Source organism: Lolium rigidum, chromosome 5 (genome assembly GCF_022539505.1).
Source record: "Lolium rigidum isolate FL_2022 chromosome 5, APGP_CSIRO_Lrig_0.1, whole genome shotgun sequence".
NCBI classification, from domain to species: domain Eukaryota; kingdom Viridiplantae; phylum Streptophyta; class Magnoliopsida; order Poales; family Poaceae; genus Lolium; species Lolium rigidum.
This window is the reverse complement of record NC_061512.1, coordinates 38,530,740-38,556,282: the sequence shown is the minus strand read 5'-3', so window position 1 is coordinate 38,556,282 and position 25,543 is coordinate 38,530,740.

Sequence of the window (25,543 nt, the reverse complement as noted above, 5' to 3'; positions counted from 1 at the left end):
TACCACGCTCGCTTTACCGTCTCAAAACTCCCTCCATCTCCCACAGAAAAATGCATTTTATTCCCTCCATCAATCAACACAGGTCCCTGATTAATACCATAAAAGAAAAGGTGCACTCAGCTAACATCTCTACATCTAATAAAAGAAAGTTCAAAACTATCACTCAGCTGCATGCAGTTTCCAAAGCAAGAAAATCAACAAAAACACGTGCACAAGGGCCTGTTACAACTTCCAATCCTTCCCACAACTCAATGCTACTACAATCCAACCAGTATTATACAAGACGCTCCTACCTCTCATCGTCGGCTGCAAAGAGCACACGCACAAACGCCTACTTTCAGATACAAAACAAATAGACCTCCAGGTTTAACATCCCAAGCATACAAGACCACCACCGCCGCTGAGTCCGGACAACCTCACCTAGATGCCTCCGCCACAGCAACCTGATGCTTCTCCAGCCTCCTCTCGTTGCCAACCGGAACCTGCAAGATGACAACAGGCCAACATAGATTAACCTCCAACCGAACAATTACTAAACATTATTTTTCACCATCTCAAGTGCCAAACCAGCTACTGCTTCATATATATGATGCTAAGAGAGGTAATGAACCAAGCCTGTTCATTTTGCAATACATCTCTTAATGGTGCGGAGAGCAAAGAAAATAACAAACAGCAATTAGGCCATTCGCAATAAGGAGCACTGAGCCAATTATGTCCATTCACAACAAGGACAGTACTTGGTGAAACAGATCGCCAGCAATACATTCTTCTACAAACTGTAACACACAAAACGGATACAAATATTGTGTGCATGGAGGCTTTAACTCACAAATATTTGCTGAACTACTAGTCCAGATCAGATCCAAAAAGCTCCACGTTCAGCCCACATTCAATGCAAGCCAAGTTTAAGCTTTACATTCATCAACTCGACCAAGCAACAAGTTAAATAAATACTAGAGTATAGGGATCACCAAAACCCACAAGTGTAGGAATAACAAGACCACTTCATCGGAGAAGCAACTCAGTATGGATGCACACATTTTAGGAATAAACTTTCCATGTAACAAAGCAAATATATATACAGGTTCTTCATTTGGAGCATACAAGTTGTCAAGTAACAATCATGCACAAAAACTGTGTTACCTACGTGCCATGGCACACTCCGTGTCGCAGGTATGCCCGATACAAACAAACAAACAAACAAACAAACAATAAAAAGCCAGTAGTACTCCGGAGTTATTGCCAAACTAAGCACTGATTTGAAAAGGACCAAACAATCAGCCAACAGAAATAAACATTTCGATAACTGAAAAATGACATATCCCTTCATCGAAGTAGTACAACAACTCTGGCATCTACTACTCCCTCCGTCCATAAAAGGATGTCCGAGATTTCTCCAAATTTAGATGTATCTCTACACTAAATTGTGTCTAGATACATTAAAATTTAGACAAACTTATGACATCGTTTTATAGACAGATGTAGTACATCTAATAATAGAAAGTTCAACTCTCACGCAGCATGCAGTATCCAATGAAAGAAAATCATTCTACAAAAACTCGTGCAAAAGGGGAGCCAACACTTATAACAACTTCCAACCCTTCCCACTACTGAATACAACAATCCAACCAGTATTATACAAGACACATCCAGCAGCAAAAAGGTTAACCTCCAACCAGAAAAGGTAACAATTACTAAACATTATTTCACTAATTGATTTGGATACGGAAATGCTCACCTGTTTCTCTCCGCAAGTCAGTTTATCTTGTCCCTTTCCATCGGGACATCTTCTAGTTTGCTGCATCATAGTAGTGCATTCAAAAAGATCAATGAGTAACCATGGATTGTCAAAGATTAACAAATCTGGAAGCTGGCGTCGTGCACTCTTGGTTCATTCAAAGAGTGAATCAGCAACTGAGTGCAATCTTTCAGAAGAATGTACAATGTGGGATGCGATCATAAAACTCACATTGGTCCTCAGCCTACAAAATGGCCTTTTAATGTTTTCTTGAGCTTTCCCCTTGCTCTGCATTCACCTTGTCCTGCCTTTTAACAACAAGCATTTAGTCAGGTCAGCATCTCAGATTCCACATATCCTACAGAAGAAAGTGGGAAACCACATTGCTAATCTCAGCTTCAATACCTTTTCAGGAGCATTCTCGTTGTTCTGCGAATGCTTCATGTTTTCATCTTGCCGATTTGAGGCTTGGTCGGCCAGCTGATCACCATACGACATATTCTCCCTGTCGTCGTCATGATTATTTGGCTTCTATGATTCCTCCTCCTCATGCTTCCCTTCTGACGCCGCCTCCCAGTACCCACGCTTCGCTCCCTTCAGCTCCTCATCCTCCTCCGATGAGTTTCGAACCTGAAATGAACAAGTTTTTAGTACTGTGTCTATGCATAGCAAACAATCAAAACAAAAATGAGCACAACTACTGTATAATAAGCAGCAAACAAAAGGAGAACAACTACTGCATAATAAGCAGCAAACAGAATTATCGGGCATACACTGAAACCTCATCAAAAATAAAATAGCAGGCATTCACTCAAACCTACGTGAACCAATAATTTCATTACATCTAGAATCAATTCATGAAGCATTCGGTGTGCTCAAACTATTAATCTGCCTTGGATAAGTAAAAAATTGTGCAAGCTCTTACTACCTCAACATGCAAAACAAACATAGATATGAATGAGGGATTTACTACCTCTCCTCTGTTTGGCATAAGGGATTTCGGTGAAGGCAAGTAGCAGCAGCAGCTTTGTCGGGGTCAGAGGTGCTTACAGGCCTCTCGGGTCTTGGTCGGAGCAGCGAGGAGGCAGCAGGAGCACACATGGTAGATAAACAGTCAATAGAGAGTATCAAAGACCATGAAACAATGGAATCATCTACACCAGGAACACATTGTGCATGAGAAAATATGGGAGTAAAATGAACAAAGCCATGCACATAAATCAAACACAGAAGATGCCCAACTTGACATACTATATATGAACCCTTATGCATCAAATTCGCTACAGAACGAAGCATGGATATTAACATTATGCACTTGGTGATTGATTCAGCCAAGTACCACTAACAAGTCATCCTCTGCTAGTCTTAGTTCATATCGGTGCAAGCAAAACAAAAACGTGCGACAAGCTAACCAACAAATGGATAAGAGATTCTAGCCTCTCCTACTTTTTGCACTACCATGCATAAACAAATTCAGTAATTTGTATCTCAACAAGTATAATGTGTGGACACACAGATGCATTAAGCAGACACTCAATCATCATATTTGTATTTCAAGAAATCCAATAAGTGGCCACACAGATGCATTAAGCAGACAAGAAGAACAATTTTATCATAGGAAGACAGAGAAAATTCTCCACGATATCTTATACTACAACATACCCGCATGTACCACATGCATCAACGATTTACTCATTTGCATAATACCTGACTACAGCAATAATCAGCACCCAAATCCTAGGCAGACAGAGAATATTTTCGACCTTGAGATGCAAATGTCGGAGTTGAGGACGTCTCCGTCGAGATAGGGCTCCTCTTCCTGGTTGCGAGGAGGCACATCTCATCCCGGCAACCACATCTCTGCCCCACACCACGAGCAGCCAGCTGTGGTCACTGACATCGGAGGCAAGGGCAGCAATGGAGTCCGGCCAGGGATCGGACTGAAGAGGAGAAGGGGTGGCCGGCGCCGGAGCCGTCCAAGTCGCCCGGACGAGGTTGCCGGCGTGCCGCAGACCCTGAGGCCGCTGGCGTCGGTGAAGGCCGGGGTCGCTGGCCGGACGCATCTGCCCCGCGCGGAGCCGGCTTGGTCACCACCACCACCCGCTGCAGGGGCGCCACCGTCGTCGTGGACGTCCGCCGGTGACGGCCAATCGATCTTCCCTCCGCCTCACCAACATACTCTGCCGCTGCCGCGCCGCTGCCCGCCATGGAGGAAAAAGGCCGAAGCTTTCCCGATTTGGGTGGCTCCGATCGGTGGGGTAGAGAGAGGGGGTTCAGGGGAGATGGTCGGCGGGGCGAGGAGTTGCCGGCGGTGGCGGTGGCGGCGGATGTGGAGGAAATAGGTTCGGTGGGAGGAGGCGCTGGTACCCATCTCCAACTGGTTTGGAATGTCAAAATCTGGGAAGCGATTGATTGACACAGTATTAATGTGTCGTGATTTTAGGGGCCAATCAAATTCCTAGTTTATACAGGTTGAAAAAAAACTTCCTAGTTTATAGGGGAGAGCCATCCTGGAAATTATTTACGGACACAAAATTTATTGATGGAATGGGGTAGTACTATCTGTTTTTACCCAATCAACTGCCGACTTATAGCAAGTAATCCGGCTAATTAATTTGGGGTGTGGCTAAATTAACTTGCCAAAATGTTTGAGCTCACGTACATGGTGTGCATGTATGGTACATCCAACCATACCATGCTAAGATCATCTCTAGCAGATATCAAACCCCAAAAGCAGGTATCCAGGCCACCCTAAAGCAGATTTACGGATTGAAAAACGAACGGCACAAACCAGTCAGCTGCTCCTTCGCAAGTGACGACCAGTCCTCCCTCCGCCGGCCTCACCAACATCCTTTGCCGCACCGCCGCAGCCCGCCATGGAGGAAAAAGACCGAACCTTTCTCCATGGGATCCTTGTCTAGGGTTTCTGTTGGGGAGCGATTTGGTTGCTCCGATCAGTGGAATAGATAGAGGGGAGGAGGGGGCTCGGAGGAGGTGGTCGGCGGGGAGTTGCCGGGATGTAGCCGACGGCGCTGGTAGAGGACCGAGTGGTGTGGTTGCGGCGTAGGGTGAGCTCGAAGTTCAAAATTCATCAAATTTGTTTGGGTTTGGAAGGCCCAAGGGCGAATCCCACTGACCAAGGATGAAAATTAAATTATTTGTGCCAGAAAATCTAGGAAGCGATTGATACAAAGTTTGAGTGGCGTGATTTTAGGGGTGATTTCTTTTTCATCCGCCCAATCAACTTCCTAGTTTATAGGCAGAGCCATATATCCTACAAATTAATTACAAACACGAAAATCAGGGATGGAATGAGGCATTTATTACTACCCAATTAACTGCCGAGTTAATATAGCAAGTACATTAATCCTTTTTGTGGGCGGCACACGAGCTCATAATACATGGTGTGTATACATGTTACGTCCAACCATGCTACTAACATGCATTCAGTCCACACGTGGCAGGTACATTTTACAAAGAGGACCTCTGGCGTCTATTGCACGGAGAAATCAGGAATTTGGAGAAAGGTCCTCAAAAATTATGAAAAACACCCTAGGACAAAATCTAGGAAAGCAATCAGGTCCCTGGGGGTCTCCGCCACCACTCGCCGGCGATCTCCAAACGTTGCCGTCGAGATGCGATGCCAAGTTGCTCAAGAGCATACTTCCGGCGAAGCATCTCCGCCGGTCACTCCTCCTCCTCCGGGGATGCACCACTTGTCGGTGCAGAAGTGCTGAGCTCCGACGATGACGTGGGCATTACCCTTCGGGTAACCGACATTGCCCTATCCCGTATTGGTTAGTTGGAGGCCCATGAAGACACCTGGAGGCAAGATGGGCCACCTGGGCTGCGCACCAGAGGAATCCTTGACGGGCAAGACAAGGAAGCGGCCGAACAAGGAAAGATTAGATCTAAAACTGTTGTAAACCTAGTCGTACTTGGTTAGACCTCTTGAGACCTGGCCTCCTATAAAGGCTAGGAGAGGGGCTGCCGAGGGACAGAACCAATCGTAGCAATACTAGCCACCAGAAAGTCCAGAGCTAGGTCACCATAGCACTTAGCATCTCGACGAGATCTCAGCCGAACTATTCGGCACCCCATTGTAACCCATTATCATCATAATCAAGAACAGGCAGGCAGGACGTAAGGGTTTTACCTCATCGAGGGCCCCGAACCTGGGTAAATCGCTCTCCCCGCTTGTCTGTGAACCGATGTCTCGTGTCAGCTTGCAGGATTCCGCTAACCCTAAGCCCCAAACGGAGGGCATTGCCGAGGAGTACCCTCGACAGACGAACCGAGCGCAGAAGGGCCTCCACGATGGAGGTTGTTGAAGGGCCGCCTTGCCGGCCAAGGATCACGGTGTCGAGGAAGAGCACCATGTATTTCGCTCGAAGGAGTGCTTGATCTGCATCTCCATAGCACCCTGCAGGCAGAAGCCGACGAGCTGTGGTTGCGAGTGCCTCGCTGCCGCTTCTCTTCTGGCCACCATGGCCAGGAAGGAGAAGTTGCAGGTTAACAACCACAAACCACACGCCCCATCGACGGAGAAGACCAGATCCTCTGCCTCGATCCAAAAACAGCACACCACTCATCCACTCCTCCTCACCACCACGGCCGGCCAGGAGAGATACAGAAGCGCACCTTGCAGTACGAAGAAGAATCCCCACCTCGCCACCATGGCCGGCCTGGGGAGCTTCGTCTTCACCGCAGAGGGAGGGAGAAGAACCAGTCGCCGCAGCTTTATTGAAGAAGACGGCGCCGCTACCCGCCGCACCTCCCTCTGACCACCGGAGCAGAGATAGCGCCAGCAATAGCCCTAGACCAGCCTGGATCCGGCGGCGAGGATCCAGACTTCCATCTCCTCTACGGGACATACGCCCAAACGGTGGCAGAACGCCACAAAACAACTAGAAATCTACAGATCTACACCTAGAACTACTCCGGCGCCCAACCTAAGCCAACTCCGGCCAGCTATTCTGGCGGAGCGGCCGTCGGCGGCCCGTTCGGCGGTGGAGACCTCTCAAAGGTACTGTAGCAGGAGGAGAGCGTTACGGGGGGAAATGTGAGCCTTTGCCACACACATACTTGTGTTTCTATATTCCTCAACTATTCTAACTAACAAATTAACTCTTTTCCGACCGCCCGTGGTCACGGCAATGTGAACACACCAATAAAAATCTTTTTTTTTAGAAAAGATTGCAATAGCAGCTGGTGGAACACCAAGCCAAGACCTAGACACTTTATTTTCACAGCCCTCCTTAGCTAACACATGAGCAACTTCATTTTCCATTGGACGCACAACCCGCATTGTAATCTCATCAAAGCTTCCTAAGAGTTCCTTTACCTCCTCCACCGGAGGGCATGGAATGATCTATCCTTGCACTTCTTCCGCAGTTTCGATGACACCACCATACTGTCCGGCTCCAACACCACTTTTGATACATGCAGTTCCCGCGCCAGTAGTAGCCCTCTTCGATAGCCCAAGAGCTCAGCAGCCTCCGCATCCGCAACATGAGTGAAAAAATGGCATGCCCCAGCGAGGAAATCGCCATGGTGGTCATGAACCCTCCCCCCCCCGCCCCGTCCGTTGCCTTCAGCTTGGTGAAAAGCTCTGTCCGTGTTGATCTTGCACCACCCGGCAGCCGGCGGTGTCCATCTTTCCATTGTCCTGGACGTTATCGCATGTGCACCAGTATGTAGGTTACGCCATTCCTCCACACCAGCAACTGTCCTCCCCACACCCGCTGCAGGATCTTGGATTCTCTGAGACTCAAGAGCACCATTCCGAGCGTGCCATAAGTTGTAGATTAAAGTGAAAAATGCTCCAATTGGCCCTTCCGCTCCTTCCCAATCCAGTCCAACAGCCCCCCCTTTTAGCTCAGCATGATAGGACATTTTTTCGGCGGGGCTTCAAACTTGACGCCTGTTCACACCAATAGAAACCTATGGGCCCCAGCTCCCTCTATCCTCCAATCATATCAATGAAATTTCTTCTGACCATATCAATATTCCAGGATATTGTTTCATGATCAAACAGTTCAGGTCCTGTATTAAGATTCTTCTCTTCATTGTCCTCTCGGTTCTGCATTAATGGTTAAATCAATTGAATTACACGGATCAATTTATCATTCCAAAAAGAAATTGAGGAACCATAACCAACGCGCTTAATAAGCTCCAATTGGAGGGCATCTTTTCATGCAGCAATCGCTTGCCAAGTAGTAGAAGCTCAATTTGGAACTGTTGTAGGCAAAAAATCATTATCTGGGTAGTATCTACCCTTGAGAACTCAGAAACAGAGCGTGTCCGGATTGGAGATAAACCGCCATGCATGTTTGCCCAGCATTGCCAAATTGAATATGTCAAGCTCCCTAAACCCCATTCCCCCATTTAACATAGGTGTTGTAAGTATGTTTCAAGAGAACCAAATACAGATAATTACGGTGCAAAGAACTACTCCATCCGTATTTCCCAATGGTGGACATCAAGATCTTGCAAACTTTCTTCGTCAGTTTAAAACAACTGATGTCGTAATAAGTGGAAATCGCATGAATAACAGTTTTTTAGAAAAACATAACTCCCGAAAGAGCTCTCTCACATCCTTGGATCTTACATCGAATACATTCCGCAATATGATCAAAGGATCCACTTTTAATTCTACCAACTTCAAAACCCAAGTAGCGATCACTGAAAGCTTTCACTTGAAATCTCAACACTTTGCTTTACATTCTGCCGAACTAGGCCCGGGGTATTAGGACTAAAGAATAGTGAGTTTTTCCTTCTGTTGACACTTTGTCCATAACACTCTCCATAGATACACGAGATCTCATCTAATATCTCCCCACCTCGGATACTTGCACACATAAAATTAGACTTTCATGAGAGAACAGCAAGTGACTAATCCAGGGAGAATGACATCTCACCCTTATTCCTCAACCAATATAGTTACCACTGGAAGAATTTAGTAAGACAGTAAAAAACTTGAGCATAAATAATAAATAAATAAAGGGACATTAGGCCTCCCTGCCTTAGATCCCTAGAAGGGGTAAATATGGGAGAAGCTCACCATTTATACGCACACTGGCAAGTTCATATACGCATGCATATAGACGTGTATAAGTTATGTTGCTAGCTAAGTTGTTCCTAGCTACTAGCATCAAGTTCATATATGCATGTGTATATACCTGGTTTGACTCCACATACTCGTCTTGTACAAATTAAAAAGACTGAGTGTGAACACGATATACATTAAAGATGAAAGTAGAGAACCAAAACTACTCCTAAGGCATTGAGTCCCACACATAGACCTCTTCGCAAATCATGACTCAAAATCAACCATGTTGACAAGGTCTGCTAACTCCTATGGCCATGGTGACGCCTACAACACTGCCACTTCAATCATATAGCTTCACCGTAATTTTCTAGCTAGTAAATATGCGCACACAAACTACTACTAGGAAGGACCGATTGAGCTAGCACACAAACTAACCAGGAGGGCTCTTTTTGGCCGAGAGAGTTTTCCGGTGGATCCTGGGGCCTGACTTCTCCGTAGTGTGAAACAAATCTTTCGAAGTGTTAAATCATGGATTTACGGAAAATCACAAGTCCAAGGCGCTCAGGGAGAATCCACCTTCTCAAGACGGTTCCAACAGATGGTCACACGCCCGATTCGGAGCTCGTATGCGACGGATACGGCGTCGCCAAAGTGGCACGGGCACATAAAATCATGGGACAAAGAAGTAGGGTGCCAAGACCCATCGAGTACGTAGGTGCGGGAAGGGCGGTAGAAGCCGCCGGTACGCAAATTTGGGAGGAAAAATCACCGCAACCTAATGGCGGCGTCGTAGCCTCCCAAAGCGATGTACTAGAGAGCGCGGTTAATCTCCGGACAAGTTGACATCCGTGAGATGACGGGCCCGACTCCATCAACTCGAAAAAGGTGTGCGGGAACACGAAGAGTAGGAACATTCGTGTATCGGCAAAGGGCGCGTGGGCCAAGGTTAGCGCATCGAATGGTTTGTACCCGTTTTCTCCATGCAGCGAACACGATCTCCGAGGAAGCGCCATGGCGAGGTGGCATGGGGAACGCTTGGTTTCACGCCGCCATTCAATGCACGTGATAAAGTCGCGCGTAACAAGAATGCCACATAGAGTGAGAGGTAATGCTCGAAACGACGGGACAAGAGGACGTGTGGAGCGAAGAGATGCAACGTACTCGTGGAGACAAAAGTAGGCTCGAGCATCTCGATATAAAAATCCGGCCACCTTTTGGGTGTAGCCGAACTTGGGGGCCAGTTTCGGAGGCCAAGGAAGGCTCTTTTGGGCCGGGAGAGTTTTCCTGTGGATCCTAGGGTCCGACTTCACCGCAGTGCAAAAGAAATCCCTCGAAGTGTTAAATCATGGAGTTACGCAAAATCTCGAGTCTGTGGCGCTCGGGGAGAAGCCAACTTCTCGAGACGGTTCTGATGCCTGGTCACACGCCGATTCGGAGCTCGTATGCGACGGATACGGCGTCGATAAAGTGGTGCATACACATAAAATCATGGGACAAGGAAGTAGGGCGCCAAGACCCATCGAGTACGTAGGTGCGGGAATTTGGGCGGGACAACGCTGCCGGTATGGTAAACTGTGCGGGAGAAGCCGCCGGTACGCAAATTTGGGCGGGAAAATCATCGGAACCTAATGGCGGCGCCGTAGCCTCCCAAAGTGGGGCGCTAGAGAGCGTGGTTGATCCGCCGAGGTCCGCGAGATGACAGGCCCGATTCGGCGCTCCATCGACTCAAAAAAGGCGCGCGGGAACACGACGAGTACGAACATTTATGGATCAGCAAAGGGCGCGTGGGCCGAGGTTAGCGCATCGAATGGTTTTTACCAGCTTTATCCATGCAGCGAACACGACCTCGGAGGAGGCGCCGCAGCGAGGTGGCGTGGGGAATGCTTGGTTTTTCACGCCGCCAATCCATGCACGCGATAAAATCGCGCGTAACAAGAATGCCACATGGAGTGAGAGGTAATGATCGAAACGACGAGACGAGAGGGCGCGTGGAGCGTGGGGCTACAACGTACTCGTGGGGACGTAAATAGGCTCGAGCATATCGATATAAAAATCCGGCCATCATTTGGGTGTAGCCGAACTTGCGGGCCAGTTTTCGGAGGCCGAGGATGGCTCTTTTGGGCCAGGAGAGTTTTCCGGTGGATCCTAGGATCCAACTTCACCGCAGTGCAAAAGAAATCTCTCTCGAAGTGTTAAATCGTGGAGTTACACAAAATCGCAAGTTCATGGCGCTTGGGGAGAAGCCAACTTCTTGAGAAGGTACCGACGCCTGGTCACACGCCCGATTCGGAGCTCGTATGCGATGGATACGGCGTCGCCAAAGTGGTACGGACACATAAAATCGTGGGACAAGGAAGGAGGGTGCCAAGACCCATCGAGTACGTAGGTGCGGGAATTTGGGTGGAAAAATGTTGCTCGTACGGTAAATAGTGCATGAGAAGCCGCCGGTACGCAAATTTGGGCAGGAAAATCACCGGAACCTAATGCCGGATGCAGAGCGTGGCGCCGGCGAGAGCTTCGTCGGGTGATGTAAATCGTTGCGCCCAAAATCCAGCGCTGAAATGGTTCTTTTGCAGATGTGGTAAATTGCAGCACCAAAAACCATGTTTTCACAAAATTGCACATCTAAATGGATTTAAAAAAACCTAAGAAAAGACTGAAAATATAAATATATGACATAGTTCAACCCACATTTGGTATGACCGAGTTTAAAACTAAAATATAGACTATACTAAAACTAATTGGACCACTCGAACTTGGAGGAGTCCAGTGTTGCGGACGACACCGGAGTCAACGACCTCAAACTCGGAGGAGGAAGAATCAACAGCGATGGTCGACGGACCGGTGCCTTACTTATTCTCCTCCTTCCTCCTTGCGACCTTCTCCTCCTTCTCCTTCTTCTTGGCCTCCTTCTTTTCCCTCCTCGCCTCCCGATCTTCCTTCTTTGCGGCCTTCTGCGCCGCCTTCATCTCTTCCTTCTCAGAGGAGAAGACGACCTCCTCGGCCACGTCCTCCGGGAAGCGCCGCGCTCATTCGAGGCGCAGCCGCTCGTCCCGCTCGGCGACGAGGAGGCGCTGCTTGAGCTCACGCTGGCGCTGCCTCGCCTCCTGCGTGATGGCCGGTGCCAGCGGCGCGAGGTCTTCGGCACATCCAAACGTCGAAGAACTTCGTCGAATGGCGAGGACGGCCGAGGCGCCAGGCAACCGCGTCGTACGCGCGCGCCGCCTCATACGTGCCGAGCCCGATGCGCTCCTCGCGACTCTGGATCTCCATGTAGAACGTCCCGTTCGGACACACACACACACCACGGTACCCGCAGCTCGAGCGGCGGCGGGGAGGCATCACGGCGGAGCGGTGTGCGAGGTGAGGTGGATCGAAGGCGGAGCGACGCGCGGGATGGTTCAGCGGAGGCGAAGCGGCGCACGAGGTGAGTTGGAGCGGAGGCGGTTGGGTGCACGTGCCTCGTTAAATAGCGCGCGCTGCAAGCGGCGCGCTAGTTTTGGCGCGTCGGATGGCGCATAAGTCCACGCGGGTCAATTTTTTTACCGCACGCTGTGTTTTCGCGCGTCTGCTGGAGCTTCGCCCGTCCGCTTCCGCACTGCATTTCAGCGGTTATTATAGCGCCCGCAGTTTACAAACAGCCTGTTGGAGATGCTCTTAATAGCAAGTAATCATGTTAATTAATTTTGGGCGTGGCAGAGAGCTCATGATACTATGCATGTTACGTCCAACCATGCTACTAACATGGATCCTATCATGCACGCACATACTTGTATATGCGTCAACTATTATAACTAGCGAATTAGCTCTTTTCCGGTCGTCCCGTGGTCGCGGCAATGTGAACACATCAACAGAAACCAATATCATATCAAGAGCCCCACCTCCCTCTATCCTCTAATCATATCAAGGAAATTTCTTCTGATCCTAACAATATTCCAGGATCCTGCTTCATGATCAAACAATTTAGATCCTATATTAAGATTCTTCTCTTCATCTACTGAATTGCAGGGATCAATTTATCATTCCAAATAGAAACTAAGGAACCATAACCAACACTCTAATAAGCTTCAATTGGAGGGCATCTCTTTCTGCAACAACGCTCGCCAAGTACTAGAGTTAATTGATCCATGCATACATGCATTATCGGATCGACTACCTAGAAAGGAGGGATTGACCTAGCTTAGATCTGCAACCTAAAACAATAACAAATATTATAAATTGTATTATACACTATATGAAAAAGCACGTCTCGTTTACGTGCTATCAATCTTTCGCCATGCTTTTCCATATGAAAATTAATCGCTAGACATTTACTGTGCCATGTCTAATGATCATTTCGTATTGCATGCATAAAGTCTAAGTATGAGTTGTAAGTGTGACTTGAGCCATGTGCCTAGGGTTAAGGGGTTGAACTATATATGATGAAACAACAGAACTTTGTTGCTACCCATGAGACAAAGGCTTCCGTGGCCGGTAAGGGTGTTCTGTCTTATAGAGCTTCGACACTCCTTCATAGTCTTCGCGTCTGGTGCGATGGTGATGGCCATATATAGAGAGAAGGAATCATAGTTGGTGGAGAGCATCACCAAGCCGAGGCATATCATGCTCCTATGTCAAGATACCGAATTATCAGGCCATAGCGACGTCCGACACCAAGGCCGTGTGTGACATTTGCGGTGCTCGCTGACCTAACGTCACCAGCGACGGTGATTTTCTTGTCAACGTTTGTCAATAAACCATGCATGTCCTCGTCTAGTTGACGCCGACATGTGGACTCCCGCTCTGGGGCGCCGACGGCATGATCTTCAACGGCACCTTGTTTATCGCCGCTGACAAGCAAGCTCCACTCTTATTCCTCCGATGGCCTCGCCACACCTGACAAGGGCACATGGTGTCGTTGAGTCATCACTCACTACGACTACCGTTGTGGTCGCCGGCCAGCACAAGTCAGTGTGACATCTATTATGACGTCGTCTAGATATTTTGTATTATTGTGAGGTCTTAGCTGCTTTGTTCGAAGTGACCGGAAAGCAATGGACACACTTTAGCAGCACGAAAGTAATCGATCCACTTCAGCTAAATAAGAAGAGATGGCTAGTTTTTCTTGGAGCGAAATTGATCCGAGAGCTGTATACCATTGTAGGGGCCATATGTTGCATGTGTACGTGAAAGACTAAGTACCTAGTGCTCAAAGACAATTGAGTTGATCGAGAGTAGACAAAGACCCAAACTAATCAACTAGGAATCACGTAGATAAAGAAAAGCAAGCCTAGCAAAGGGGTCTCCACCTGATCGATCTTTTTTTTTTTTGAGTGAGAGAGCCATATATTAAATCACAGAGTTACAAAGTTTGTCCTGTGTTACAAGATCACAGATAACATCTGGGAGCATACAAAACCAAATGCAGCTTCCAGCCGATCTAGCTAGTTTAGCTAGGCAATCTGCCACCATGTTGCTCTCTCTCATAACTGGCACGACTCTGAAATCCGAGAAGGTCTTGCTTAAGGACTTGGCTTGCTCATACGTAGCCTATTGCATAGAGCGGTCGACTCCTGGAGAGCTCATGGCCGCAACAACCCTAGAGCAATCCATCTCCAAGATGATTTTTTCGTGCCCGGATCCCACCAGTAACGAGATGCCCTTGAGCGCCGCCTTTGCCTCCGCGTCTTCGGCGTCAGAACAATTCAGCATCAAGGAGCAAGCCGCCAGCACCACCTCGCCGTCATGGTTCCGGGCAACAGCACCAGCTCCACTTGGGCACCCCTGGCTAATGAAGGAGGCATCTGAGTTCAGCTTGATCCAACCAGGAGGAGGGGGAGACCAAGAATTTGCCCTCGGCAACGGGGTACAGGGGGAGGGATCAAATTCAGCAAACAAAGGCCCTTTTCCTTTATGATCATGAGCAGGCTGCGGAGACATATTAGGGTCAGTTGTGTAGGCCTTTAGAAAAGCAACCGACCTGGCGATGGATTCCAGACCCTTCTCATGGATGACGTCATTCCTCAGGTGCCACGCCCGCCACAGAGTCAGAATGATTTTTGATCTGGTAGTATTGTTTGCATGATTTAAGCATACAAGTAACCAATCTTTGCCAGTATAGTTGAAAGCATCTTCAGCTGGGAGTGACCAATGTTCGCGCATTGCCGTGCGTAGAGCCTTGGCTTTAGTACACCTCACAGTGGCATGGTGGGCGTCCTCCTCCCCGTGCCCGCAAATCGTGCAACGGCTGTCAGGTTCTAGAGTTCTCCTGTGTTTATTTTTCCTCGTGGGCAAGGAGTCAGTGGCGAGCCTCCACGCGAAGATGCGGACCTTAGGCGCCACCTCCGTCTTCCAAATACAATTCCAGAGGGCCCTTTCACCATCAGGGCTGCCACTGTTGCTTTCACAGTCTCTGTGTTGATGCTTCAGGGATAGCGCCAGTTTGTAGGCGCTTTTAACTGTGAAAATCCCATTCCTCTCCGGATGCCAGGCCACACGGTCGTCAAGGTCCTGGTTAGGGAGCTCAATGCTGGCGATAGCCTGAGCATCATGGTCAAAGAACAGCTCTTGCAGCAATTGCAAATCCCATGTTTTATCCGCTTTTATAAGCTGTGAGACCCATCTCTTCCTTGAATTCTTCTTTATAGCCGTGATTTTGAGACCTTTGTCCCTAGGCAGCCATTGGTCTCTCAAGAATTGAGTACTCCTACCATTGCCAATGCGCTTGATGATGCCCATCTTAAGAAGATCAAGCCCAAATTCTATGCCCTTCCAAACCGGTGATGGGTCAGACGAGAAAACGGTATCGAGCATGTTTCCGTGGGGGAAGTATCTAGCCTTGAGGACCCTAGCACAAAGGCTGGAAGGATTTTGGATCATCCTCCAGGCTTGCCTGGCCAGAAGAGCTTGATTCAACAAATGCATATCTATGTAGCCTAGCCCACCCTTGCCTTTAGACTTTGTGAGGTTGTCCCAGGAAGACCAGTGAACTTTCCTGTGATTCTCCTCATCGCCCCAAAAGAAATCTCGAATGAGCTTCTCATACTGATCACAAAAGCCCATAGACATCTTGAACACAGGCATGATATGTCCAGGCAAGCTTTGCGCCACGGATCTGATTAGAGTATCCTTGGCGCCATGTGACATATATCTTTCAGCCCAATTTGTCAGCCTTTTAGTGAATCTTTTAAGGATTGGTTGGAACTGACCACTCTTCATTCTTCCTTCTGGTGTAGGTAGCCCAAGGTATTTCTCTTCAAAGGTTGAAGAAGCAACTCCCAATATGGCTTTAATCTCCTGTTGTACGTCTGAAGGACAAGCATTGCTAAAAAGGATCGAGCATTTGCTAGGGCTCACTAATTGACCCGTGCACCTCTTGAAAAATCTGAGAGTGCTGTCAATGGCCCTGGCCTCCTCTTTCGTAGCTTTGAAGAAGAGGAGGCTGTCATCAGCGAACATCAGGTTGCACACCCCAGGAGCACCTCTGGCAACTTTTATAGGCGTGATGCTACCTTCCAGAACTTGTTTTTTTATGATGCAAGTCAGTGCTTCCCCCACAAATAGGAACAGATAGGGGCTCAGTGGGTCTCCTTGCCTGATCCCCCTTGACGGTGTGAAGGCGTCATGGGTGAAGCCATTGATTCTCACGGAGAGGCGGACAGACTTGACGCAGGCCATAATCCAGTTCGTCCATTTTGTACAGAAGCCCATCTTAAGCAAAATCCTCTCTAAGAAAACCCAGTCAACCCTGTCATATGCTTTGGAGAGATCAAGCTTGTATGCACAGTGGGTGTCCCTAGGATTTTTACTCTTCTGAATTTTGTGGAAACTCTCAAACGCAATGATGGCGTTGTCCATGATGAGACGACCAGGGACAAACGCACTCTGTGTTTCAGAGATCATGGAGTCTAAGTGAGGCCTGAGACGGTTGACCATACATTTGGATATAATTTTGTAAACCACATTACAGAGGCTAATGGGCCGGAAATCAGCCAATGTCTCCGGGTGTGGTCCTTTTGGAATCAGGACAATGACCGTGTCAGTCACACCATCCGGCAAAATCCCATTTCTGAAAAAATCTCTTACTGCCTTGGTCACTTCAGCTTTCATAATGGCCCAGTTTCTTTGGAAGAATCTGCCTGGCATGCCATCAGGGCCGGGTGCCTTTAAAGGCCCTATCTGGAACAGGGCATCACCGATTTCCTCGTCGGAGAACTCCGCACAAAGGCTAGCATTTACTTCCTCGGTGATTGGCGAGTGGACTAAATCAATAATCTCGTCCGGGCATATGTGTGCATCCCTGGAGTAAAGATCTTTGAAAAAGGAATTAGCAATCTCTTTGATGTTTTCTGGATCGTCAGTCCAGTTGCCGCTAGTGTCCCTTATTCTGTTAATTTTGTTTTTTGCTTGCCTCCAATTAGCCTTTTTGTGAAAGAACTTGGTGTTTCTGTCACCCTCATTTAGCCACATCACACGAGCCCTCTGTCTCCACATCATTTCTTCTCTGTGTAGCAGTTCATCTAGTTCAGCTCCTATCTTGTGTATTTCCTCGTCTCTGGTTTTTGTTCTGTTCCTTTTCCACAAACTATTCAGTCTCTTTCTGTTGGTCTGCTTTGTTCCCTTTTGCAAAGCTCACCCACATCAGCTCTACCAGGTCTGACCACCTGATCGATCTAAATGGCCGTAGCTTCGTATACGTGAGTTGACGAGACCAATATATCTACCGACTGGCCAGATGTGAATCTGACTCCATGATTGATAAAAAAGCTAGCGCATTCTTTCCTTTTCTTGTATTCTCTTTCTTCTTTCTACTCCATTCTATAAATTAATAAGCGTATGAAAAATTAAGTAGCATTATGTATGAAAATTTTAATTAATATCGAAACCGATGATTTAGTTATAATCAACATTGGAATCTTTACATGACATCGGAAGTTATTTTTGAGTTGGTTTCAAGTATTTCACGAAACTCATGCTCCTTTTAGCTCGCATAATCGAGAAATCAGGAATCCGAAGGCACTTTAGGGAAAAAAATGATTAAGTGGAGCTACTATTTAAGTAAATTCAAATTTAATAAACATGAATGAGTTTATGAACATGAAAAACTAGTTCAACTTCAGAGATTTCATGTATCACAGTGAAAAGATCGGACAGTCAGTACGACAATGTGATTTGTTGTCCTGTGGGGGGAAGGCAGGTAGACCGGAGATTGGGTCCCAACATTCAATGATAATTTGCAGTGGCAGTTTATATATAGGAACATGAAAAACTAGTTCAACTTCAGAGATGTCACGTGTCACGGTGGAAAGATCTGACAGTTACTATGATAATGTAGGTAGACCATAGATTGAGTCCAAACATTCATTTATTTTGCAAGTAGATGGTGAAAGTGATAACATAACGCAAAAGGATTTACTATGTACACTGACTCCGGCTTATCTACCACGGTCAACGACAAATTCCTTGTTACTCATGCAAGAATGAAGAATAGAGGGAACTCGTCCGGACTCCGACAACACTCGGGCACTTTGCCCTCACGCAATGGAGCGCACGTTGATGAGGATACCATACATGGCATGATAATTAAGTTTACCCGCTCCATCGGTCATATCTTGCTAGATGTCATCTAAAATTACAACTTTGGCACAAGTGGTTCAAATTATGATTGGCCAAAGGCGGATTTGACTCGACGATTGATCAAAAATCCAGTGTATTCTTCTTTCTCGTACTTTCTACTCTATTCTACAGGTTCAATTAATAAACGGGGACTGGTGCAGGATTCTTGGTCAAAATATTTTGAGAGCTAGCATTCGGTGATCATCGAATTATAAGTAACATGTACGGGAATCAACGCCACAATCCCATACAGAAGGGGTGTCAAGTCAAAGGAGGGCGGAGCGACGGAGATTAGGACGGCCCGATGATCGAAGGAGGGCGCCGTGGCGGGGAGAGGAGAGGATCTGTTGTATGAACAAGGATCTAACGCCAGCGGGTAAGGACACGAGGTGGACAACACATATTATACCAAGGATTTATCTCCGACAAGCTCTAAGTGAGTGAGGTGGGGAGGAGTTTGTTTGTATAGTAAAGTTGAATACCACCCTTCTATAGTGTCGAAGAACAAAAATGGGATATCAACAAAAACAAACCGAAGAAAACAATCGACATGAAATGCATAAAGAAGTACATACAAATCCTTTGCCCTAGGTATAATGATCCATCATCATCTTCCTTCGTGTCGCCGCCGGCCGGGAGCCTGAACTATCTCCTCCTACAACCGATGCGGATTCATCAATGGGTGGTTTTGGGAGAGAGTAGACGTGTGGAGTGTAGCTGCGCGGGACGTGGAGATGATCTATAGAGGTTATGCTCGGCGATGGTAGGATGCACCAGTTAGCGACACGTGCTTGAGCAATTAAATTGTTGGACCTAGTTTGAAAGTCAAGCAAGGCAATAGACGCAGTGGTGCCCACAAACTAGGGTTTCGCCTAAAATTGTGTGAGGAATGGTCAAAATACTTCCCCTTTTGCATGGTTCCTGATTTTGGTATTGAAGAGTGGTGTAAATATGAAAAGACAATGCACAACTCTAAAGTGGTATCTGCCTCACAAATAGGACTATCTCGCACCAAGATTGTATACATACATTGCAAAACCCCACTCCGAGGCTAGTGACACAATTTATGTAAGTACTTGGTCTTTTTTGCGGTTTGTCATGTGCATATGACCCATTATAACACAAGTAAAAAAAGAAAGACACATAAAATTACCACTACCACTTATGATGGAAATCTAAGGGGTAGGCACTGTACACCTGCAAAATAGATGAACACACAGATTCTTCATAGAAAGCCTCCTGAAAACCTAGATTTTAGTCAAAAGAAACTGAAAACACGGCTAATATTTTTTAATCAAATGTTATACTATTGTTGTTAACCTGTCCAGTTCCTCCCGACAAGCAAATGAGATCTAGACCCCAAGATGCGTGGTGGCATGGATCACCACGCGCGAGGCTGGCCCAACAACAACAGTTGCCGTAGACGATATATATTGAGCAAGCGTGACTGATGCCGCAACAACTCTAGGTGACCGTCACGCGCATGAGCAACACCAATCACAACAAAGATAAAGGGTCTTGGCAGCGGCGGCGAAGAGAGGGGTCGACTTTGGGGGTCTAGATTCGAGGGTTCTAGATGCCCCGATGTCGCCGAAGAGGAGATGTGAGCTAGTCTTTCAAAATGGAAAATTCATAATATGCCGATCTATTGATAGGGATGTTTGTAAGAACCTGGATTATATTTAAAAAAACTTAAAGCACACTTAGAAATTTCAGATAAATGTTATACTCGTTGTTGTAGGTCTCTTACCCGCATAGTTCCTCCCCTAGCTAGCACATGCGAGACCCTCCGTTGTTGTGAAAAAATGGTCGAATATACAATGGGGTGGCGGAGAAGGTTATTATACATAGAGACTTCAGATTAAAAAGTCGCAATATATATATACATAGAATACGACAATTACATAAGGCATACGGGTTGGCCATCGTGCGATAATTAAGCAAATTATATAACAAAGTTCTTGTGGTTGCGTTGAGCCATTGATCTCATCATGATCACAAACTGATGGAATCGCTATGTTCAGTGTCAAAAGAAAAGGTGCACTTGTATGTTTAATAGCAGTAGTATGATAGATTGGTCCATATACACGTACATGCCTGCATGACCCGAAAGAAATTAATTACGTCCAATTACTTAGTCAATGGGTAATTACCTCCAATTAATTAGTTAATCAAGAGGGAGGATGGACACATGCATGCATTATGGCATGCGATCCATCTTACGTAGTAGTAGCAGATAGGAAAATGAGATCCATTCTTTCCGTGATTAGAGCAGAAATTAAAAGTGAATCAATTATACCAATGCAAGTCAATTACTCTCTGATTCCTCCTTCCAGAAACCAGCGAGGGCGTGCGTGCAATTGCCCCTCTCCCATCCAATGGCTGCCGGCTCACCTCGCACTAGTCACGCGGATCATGCTCACATCCATCGGTTCTCGGCATTCCCCGCTCCTTTCCTTCTCGTGGCTACCCTCCATGGCTTCCTATAAATTCCTCACGTTTGCTCTGCTGTTCATCCTCCCATAACGTCCCATCCTTCCTCCACAAACCTCTCAATCTCCACCACAATGCACCGTCATCATCACCGTATGAATCCCATGAAGTATCTTCCAAGCACTTGCCGGCGAGGCACGTCGTCTTGTTCTGGGTATAATGGCCGCGAGGTGATACCATAGTTTTACTGATGGTGGGTGCTCACATCTCAAACTCATTTCTTCTCGATCTAACTCCACTCCAGTACAACTGTAGTTGATTAGATTGGAATTTGATAGAGATCTTTTACCTGATATTTTTGTTCATGTCCCAATCGGATTTCTCTCTCTTATTTTTTTTCCAGTTGATTAGATTGGACTTTGATGCTTAGGTACGTAGGAGATGAGATCCCATCGCGTGCTGTTCTAAAAGCAGTCTCATGAGGCATGCATCAATGCATGGATAGATAGGAATACCATGGTTGTCCCAGTACTGCCTTCGTAAAAAGCAAAGTCATGGTGGAGAGTAGTAGATTGTGAGCTTGCTGGGCCAAGCCAAGGTCCACCAGCCCGCTCACGCAACACTTCCGCCCCAGCTCCTCACCTCGCCGGCGTAACCTCCGCTCCGCCGCCAGTTTCTCCCCCACTCTCACCCCCGCATCAAATCGACCGACGCCCATGGCGTCGAGGCTGGCTTCTTCGCCGGCGCGCGTGGCGCTGTTGAATGCACCTGGCGGCGCTGCGCGCATCACCGAGGCGGTTCTGTGAGGCCGTCTTCACGCCAGCGAGGATGGTTCCGGACTCCTGGACGCGCCGGCGGCGGCGCGAGCCACGGAGGGACGTTGTCCGCCGCCAAGTCCGGCAGCCGCAGCTGACCGGCCTCTTCGGTTGATTATGTTCGACGGCCGGCGTCTTTGCGAGCTCGTCGAAATCTGAATCCCAAGATACTTGCTGTAACTAGGCAAGATCGGATGGATTGATGGCCGATGAATATGCTGCTTTGTTCGTCAGTGTTAGGTGTATTCAGTCCAACTGTACCATGTTTAATTTTGGATGAATAAATCTGTCTAGCAGCTGCACCTTAATTAGACAGACAGATGGAAAGATGTTTGTTGTTTTGAAATTAAAATTAGCCTGAGATTCATTGAAACATGTGCGTGAAAAATAAAATGCTACATGAGTATTTGTACGTTTATAGATACAGGCCATCATGCTAATATGCTTATAGCTGGAAGTGTTAAAATTGATCCTGCTCGATGTACAATTTCAGAGATAATAATTTGATATCCTTACGATTTGTGAGTGATTCTGCTGTTTGATGCTTTAAGCTAGTAGATGTATACATTTAAAATGTAGTACGTGTAGAACTTTTTACAGACACCGACTCTATTACTGTCTACCAACTGAGATTGTGCTAATATTGTAACTGATATAATTCTCCATTCATGACAGGCTTTGGCTGCATTTTTCAGTCCTTTGCTTCATTTCCTTTTAAGTGCTGTATTTGCCTTTATAAGTTGTATGTATGTAAATCTTTTCAGCTAATCAACTTCGGTTATTAGATTAAGTAAAACTACTTTGATGTAAAAATATTCTAGTTATTCAGTTGTGAACGTTTGATAGTTGGCACAAAAATGTTGCTATCTTGTCCACCATTTGAGATTTGTAGTTATTTAATTCAACGCATGTTTTCCAATCAATGGATCTTGATTTCATTTAAATTCCCCGATAAATTGCCTAAGAAATGTATCATTTTGACTATTTAGCTGTGGTCATAAGCTGAAGTATTTACTGATTGCATCTCCATTTCATTTCATGCAGGAGTACAAACAAATGTCCCAGAAAAGAATTAAGCACTTGACGTAGCATAGGAAGAGGCCTGATCAGTTTGACCATGCTGCATGTAGGCGAGGGGGTGCTGGCCACTAGGACTCTTCAGCGCCAATGCGAGCCACAAAGGTCTGTTCGTCCGCCACGAGCTGCAAAGAGGCCTGATGGCTGTCTCCTCCTCGGACCCATTGGACCAAGGTGAGCCCTGGCCCTTCTCCCGTGTTCCTCTCACTAGCACTGGTCTTCGTTTAAATCTGTGATAGCGGTGTATTCTTCCTGCGGATGATTTGTGGTTTGTTCTTCAATTGCACCACGGGGCCTTGGTTCAATCGTGGTTCTGTTTTGTATTAGCTATGGACCCAACAAATGGGCTGCTATGGCAGCTTGAATCATAGCCTAAATTCTAAGTTTGATTCAATAGGCAAGCTGACAACTTACTCACTTGGTTGTCTTTCATTGTTGTACATTAGTTGGTTATTAGTAGTCACTTCTGAGAGGCTTCACTTTTGTATCAGTTTCTCATGGTCTACCATTTCTCCCCTTTTCTTTCGGTTATGAGAGTTTTCAACGAGCTAGCTGGCTGCATATATGGAGTTTGCTAATTTTGTCCACATCATCCCGCTCGTTTATGTGCTTGCTACGAGTTTATGCCTGCACCAGGGAGTGGACACATGTAGTTATCCTTTGAGTTATACATTTGATCCACACTCATGTGTGAACAAAGTTGTTCTTTCATGTTCACAATAATTTATGTGTACATACTGATTCTCATTTACATCATGAGGGCACCCTATCATATCATGAAATCTATTTCAAAAAAATATTTTCTTTTTGTTACAATTGGTCACAATGTGTTCAATTAGTTAACTGCACTGCTACGGATCAGTCATTTCATACTTCTACGCTTTTCTAGGAGTATGTGATCAATCTTTGATTTTCGAGCATGTATTGTCGAGTTATATCTTTTTTTTCAATGGAAGTTTCTGAACATTAGATGTTCCTAGTTGTCTAGCTTGGATCCTTGTATGCGTAGGTCAGCCTAGTGGCATATCTCGCGGTTGTAGAGAAGAGTTTTTTCAGAGAAGAGTTTCTACGTGGAAACATGAAGATTTCTAATTTAGAAACACACTAGCTACATAGTTCAACTTAATTTATACGCCAACCCAATTTCTTATCTTGCGTGTTTTGACTTTCACGTAAACAAGAAATGGATAGTTTCCTTCAAAACAAATAGGGAGAAGAAATGGTCAGGTCATGTGCTCCAGCGACACACCGACGCCTCCCTTGTGTGGCCTGGCTTATTTACACGGGTCTCTCTTTACGATACATGCTAGGTGCTCAGGCAAATGCCTCGCGGCTGCGAGTGCTAGTGAATGGTTGTGGCTTCGCCTCCCCGGCATGGTACGCTTTGTATCTTGACCTATGCTGGGCTATGGCTGGGAGGCTGATGACTTCTCTCCCCTCCCTGCGCCAATGCCATCGGGAGCAACTTGGAGGTAAAGAATATAGAACTGAACCTGATCGATCCCCACCTCTTTGTTTTCTGCACATTAAATGGAGTTTGCTTTGTGCTGAACTTGTCCTTGTTAATTGCAAATGCAGATGTTCTTTTTCTTCCCTGTGATGGAGCTGATGCAGTACAGGCCGGTCTCTGACGCTGTTGGGAGCCACATCTGGACTGAGACACTCAAGCACCAAACCGGCTACAACGAGCCACAACTAATGTAAGTCATTGTCTCGTCGATCTATGGTATAACGTTTCAATGAGCTACACTACAAGGGTCTAATGATTAGTGCTTTTCTCCGTGCTAGATTTTTTTCTGATTGACATTTTGATTTTCAAACCTGTTGTTTTCTGTTATGTGTGAAGACCGCAGCAGTAATTAATTTCAATTCTGCAATAGTATAACTTATATGTTATCCTTTCTGTCCTGGTACGTCTCATCTATGCATGATACAGGACACCCATCCATTCTCAAGCTTTGTATTTGTTTTGGTGGTAATAGCACAAGCTATGCTATCTCTTTACCTGAATCTACATTGCAATTTGGAGTTCCTCTAGCGTGGGTGGTTGTTATGCATGATCCGTGATGAATATTTAAGAGTATTGTGTATCACTCCCTTTAAGAAGGAGGGTTTTTAAATTTTCAAATCCTCAGTATCCATTAATGTCTGGTGCATAAGTGGCAACACTGCAGACCGATAAGAAATTGTTTGTCTGAATAATTAACTTGATTGCCATAAACTGAAATGTTATCCCAAATTTGCAGGTTCAGAATGATAGTTATACGGATAGAAGCGTGAGATATCTTCTATTAAAGCAGTAATCATTGGAGCTCTTTAATGTTAAGCCTAATGTTTGAAAAAAATTGACAGCTTCTCGAGTGCTTGAGGAACTTGCAGAGGTAGTTGATTTGGAAATCAAGTCCTGTTCTGATGCTTTTTGGACCAGTACTGAAACTTGTAAAGGTAAAGGATTTAGAACTGGAACCCGGTCCTGATCGATTCCCCCTTCCTCTCAGCTTTTCCTGCACATCAAATGGAGTTTCTTCATGCTAAAATGTTTCCTCTTGTCCTTGTTAATGGCGACCGCAGGTGGACTTCTTCCCTGCGATGGTGTTGATACAAGTACGGGCTCGTCTCGCCGTGCCGTCGCGCTGCTGCTCGCTGAACACTCAAGAAGAGTCCCATCTGGACAAGAACACTCAAGCACCTCACTGTCTTCAACGAACTATAGTTAATGTAAGACACCCTCTCCTTGAACTGGTCTTCTCTAGTTGGATCTGTCTGTCCGCGCTTACCTGAATAACTTGGTTGACCTTAAATTTTTGACACTCATATGTTTGCATATGCTCATTT